This window comes from Mustela erminea, chromosome 19 (genome assembly GCF_009829155.1).
Source record: "Mustela erminea isolate mMusErm1 chromosome 19, mMusErm1.Pri, whole genome shotgun sequence".
Classification (NCBI taxonomy): Eukaryota; Metazoa; Chordata; class Mammalia; order Carnivora; family Mustelidae; genus Mustela; species Mustela erminea.
The window spans coordinates 32,755,145-32,760,034 of NC_045632.1; positions in this window are offsets into that span (position 1 = coordinate 32,755,145).

The following is a 4,890-nucleotide window of genomic DNA, read 5'->3' on the forward strand; positions in this document are numbered from 1 at the left end:
CAGGGTAAGAGGATGGTGAAAAGAAATGAAAAGACAAAGAGATGGGGGCAGGAGGAGCACCAAGGGGGTGTCCAACAGTGCCCATTTTATTCAAGGCTGTGAGGCATTATACAGCTAACAGAAACAATCATAAGAAAAGTATCTATTTTTGGCTGATTACTAAACAGTTTGCAACATGCACAGAAAATCCTTCAAGCTTTCCCATCACCTATTTCCCAAGCACCAATAGCAGACCTTCTAGCGCCAGATGTACTGACTTCAAAGCCACTCAAGACATAGTTTGTGTAAGCACAGCACCGTCTTACTGTGGTGTAGTCTATGGCCCATGCAAGGGCAGCAGGGACCAGCCAAGAACTTCTGACCCCGGCCAAATCGTCTGTATCTGACTAGGTCACCTACTAGTCACATAGGTGAGCGCGCAATAGAGCACAGACCCTTTCTCAGTGCTACTCGACTTGATCGACCTAAGCCTTTTGTTCGGCTATTCAGCCTTTAAAGGAGGCATAGGTCAGGGCCTGGTTTGGTCCTCATCTCAAGCCTTATCGTGGCCTCCCACGGGGTGGTGGGCAGGGAGGGAGCCCCAGAGGAGGCAATGACTCAGGGACTTAGAGACCTCAAAGTCGGCATGGTAGGGAGAGAACCAAGGGACTACAGGCAAGGGGGGGAGGCGCAAGGAAGGAAGCCAAAGGCCCATTTGTCTGTCCCTGCCCAGACAGGATCTTTAAGCCATCTGAAGACCTTTGTGTCCACCCGACTAGTCCACGAAAGGTCAAACACATCTTGCTGTCTTCTGCCTTGGCCAGTTAAGGAGGCCACTGTCTCAGTCTACCTCGTGGACACTTTAAGGTCTCATTCCATTTTTTCCCTCCTGTTGGGAAGTTCTACCTGATGTCTACCCTAACTTTCTCCTGCTCTTGGTCACAAATGAACAACTCTGCCCTCAGACTCCCTAAAGTCTAAAGTGGTCTGTCCTCACCTCACGCCACGTGGCAGGAAGGGAAAACACAGGACTCAGTCCTGGCCTTTCTACCACAAGAGAAGACGCAGAGGTTTGAGTTATCCAAAATGACTTCGAGACAACCCAGTTCAGAGCCCTCATGTGCTCCTTCTGGCCTCTACTTTTACTCCAGGGACACCCCATCACTGTCTCCCATGGTTACTGAACCTTTTTTCCCATGTCCCCACATCTAGGGGAAAATAATTAATTAATTCAACCGTTTATTTGACACATATAGTACCTTCTTTGTGAAAAACCCTATTCCAGTGCAGGAGTCAAGAGACAAATGAGAAATTAAAGTAACACCTTTGCTTCAAGGCTATTGTAACTTCCAGGAAGGAAATAACATGGGTGGGGGGTAGTATCCTTCTGGGGGATGGTCAGTCCAGGAAGGCTTCATAGAGGAGGCAGCATTTGAGCTGAGACCTGATAGAAAAGAAGTGTGCAGGCCAAGAGGGATGGGTGTGTCAGTTGGGTAGTCCAGGAAGTACATTCTAAGACGGAGTTGGGAGTTCTGTTTGCCCCTGCAGAAGGCGCTCCAACCGCCCACCCCTATGCGCCACCCCTTCCCAGAATGCATGGCCCCAGCTCTGTGACCTTGGCTTTGGGCTGCGGAGCCCAGCTAAGGGCTGGAGGGAAGAGAACAAGATCAGGGAATTCGTTCCTGGGTCCCTCCTCTCCCCAACACCAGAGAGGTTTTTGGGCACCTGTTCTGTGCAGTTCTCTCTCCTGTTGGTTTCCTGTGACCCCCCCACCCCCCGTCCTGTCACCCCTCTGGGCCTGCAGTGGCCACAGCCCTGGAGCTTCTGGCCCAGGTTCCTGTACCTTGGGCTGGCTTCCCTAGCACCCCGCCCACAGGCTTTGGATTTAATCCCTTGGTCAATAAGCTTTCCTAGAATTATCCTCCTTCAGGAGGGCCATCTGCCCCCTCCCGGGTCCCTGACTCCAGGGGAGAGGCCATGGCGGGTCAGGGAGTGTTCCCCAGGCCGTGGCAAGGAAGTGGGTTTTTTTCCTAGTGGGTTTCAGTCGGCAATGAGTTTTAAGCAGAGCATAGCCAAACCTTCCGAGCCTGGCAACCACAGGCCTGGGTCTATTGACCGAAGGCTTACTGATAACATAAACAGCAAGTGAAGCTCTTTTGATGGTATATGTATGTATGATATGCTATATTCTTACAACAAAAGAAGCTAGAGACAAGAAAACGCTATTAAGAAAATCATAAAGGAGGGGCGCCTGGGTGGCTCAGTGGGTTAAAACTTCTGCCTTCGGCTCAGGTCATGATCCTGGGGTCCTGGGATTGAGCCCCACATCGGGCTCTCTGCTCAGCAGGGAGCCTGCTTCCTCCTTTCTCTCTCTTCCTGCCTCTCTGCCTACTTGTAATCTCTGCCTGTCAAATAATAAATAAAATCTTTAAAAAAAGAAAGAAAATCATAAAGGAGAGAAAACACATTTATAGTCTTGAATTGTATTTATGGAAAAAAAAATCTGCATACAAGTGGACCCACACAGTTCAAGCAAGGGTCATGCTGTTCATGGACCAGCTGGATTTCCCAAGGAGGACACACTGACTACAGATCCTGGGGGTTAGGGTTTGATCGTATCCTGTTGGTAGAGGGTGGGTCACAGTTCTCTCCACTGTACAACCCCTTTACGCTAACCTATATTAGGATTGCCTAAAAGATGCTGTGGTCCCAAACATAGCTCCAAATCTTGGCGGCTCTCATGCAAAAGTTTGTCTGGTTGCTTTTGTTTTGTGGTTCCACCACACCAACATGGGGCTACCAGGATTAGCACGGTGAAAGGGGTACACAGGGAGCTCATGTGGTCACCAACAAGTTCATTACCACCAGACCCAGCCTGTGATCTCCAGGCACCTTAGGCCCGAGTCGCTGTGGGGCACGGCCACTCCTCCCTCATTTCCGCAGCTGATGCCATCTCTAAATGGGCACCAGGCGCCTAAACTGAACACCTTGGAATGCCAAAGCCACAGAGGGGTCAAAGGCACATTCATGGCACCTGGGTGGCTCAGTTGCTTAAGCGACTTTTAGATCAGGCCATGATCCCAGAGTTCTGGGACTGAGCCCTGCGTGGGGCTCCCTGCTCGGTGGGGAGCCTGCTTCTCCCTCTACCCCTCCCCATTCTCTATCTTACTCAAATAATTTTTTTTTTTTTTTAAAGAGGCACAGTCAAAGCTACTCTCTGCAGAGGAGCCCCAAAGCTATGTTGTTTAGGCCCCCGTGTCTTAAAAAGCCTTCTAAGAAATGATCAAACCCTGAATGGCGCCTGCGATGTAAATGAGCACAGCTGAGCACGCGGAGCCCCACGTGAGGCAACAGAGAATGGTGGGGACTGTGGCAAACCAAAGGCCACACCTCATCTAAACCGGGCAGCTGTGATTGAGCTCCAGCTACTGGCTGCCATGCGAAAGTTGGCACCAAGGACTGCCAGATCTTGGGGCATTTTTAAAAGAAAGCCAGAAAGTCAGATTTCTACATGAAGTTACCCAAGTTTCAAAATGCTGTTCAGGCTGGATTCAGCCCACAGGCCACGAGCTTGCAAGCCGGCTTTAGTGAGACAAGTTTTTCCATCTCCCCAGCTCTCCACTCTACAGCCTGGCTCTCTGACTATCCACAGGACATGGACCAGTGTCAAACAGGGGCAGAGCCAGCAACAATCCCCTCCCCTGCTGACCTCAGACTCACCCTCCCTCAAATAGCCAGGGCCTCTCCCGGTGGGTCAGGCGGATGGGTTTGACTCCCCCTCCCCCAATTCTGGGACTAAGTCCCTCCCCAGGGCCTCCTTTCAGAATGAGAACTGGCAGGCTCGCAGCAGCACCGGGCCTCCAGGCAAGCCTGTGCATGTCCGAAGTCCACTGGCTTTTCTGGTTCTCAAGAGAAAGTCCAGACTCGTCACCATGACCCCAGAAGGCTCTCACTGGCAGATGGTTCCTGACTCTTGCAGCCTGTGACTTTGTCCCTCAAACGGGTCCCTGCTGACCCCAGTGCCATTTCTTCACCCTGCCCCCTAACCCCAACCCCCAACCGTATCCATTTGGGATAGAGGGAACTTCTTGATGTCTGTCTTCCCTCTGGACCTTTGCAGGACTGTGCCTGAAACATCCCTCCCACCACAACCTCCACCCAACACTCCTGTGTTTCTGTAGGTAATAGCTCAGAAGCCACATGTCCCTTCTTCCAGGACGCTTCTTCGACCATGTGTACTAGTTTAGGGGCAGAGGACAGATGTTCCCACAGCCTGCTGGAGTTTCCCCTTAGGGCTTAATTCTCTTCCCTGAGACAGGGAGAGGACAGAGACAGTAACTGCTGTGTCTCCAAGTGTCTTCCAGCATCACGCCCGAGGCCAAGCAAATGCTTCAGTATCTGCAGTAGGAAGAAAGGACGGAAGGAAAGAGGGAAGGAAAGGCGGGAGGGAAGAGGAGAGGGAGCGACTTTCCCTGTTTCCATCTCTGTCTCGTTCCTTTTCTGTCCATCTCTCTCCCTGCTCTCTGTCCTCATCTCTGAAGTTCTGAAATCTCCCCTGACAATGCAGCGGATCATCTGTTTCTGAGTGGGCCTCCCCATCTTGGCCCAGCAGGCCGTCTTGCCCTCGCCACCCCCACCCCACCAAGGCGTCCCTCCGGGAACGCTGCTCTTCAGCCTCAGGACGGAGCGTCTGGGGGGGGGGGGGGGGGTCGCTCCAGATGTTTCCCCGCAGGGGGTCCTGAGGCTGGACCGCAGGGGTGCAGAGGTCGCGCATGGGACCGGGCACGCCACGGCCCCGGAGCAGCGGGGCTGGCGGCGGGCGGTGGGGCTCAGAGGCGGGGAGAGGAGAGAGGGGAGGGAGGGCGGGGCGGCGCGGGGCGGGCCTGAGCTCGCCCCGCTCCCTGCGCAGCC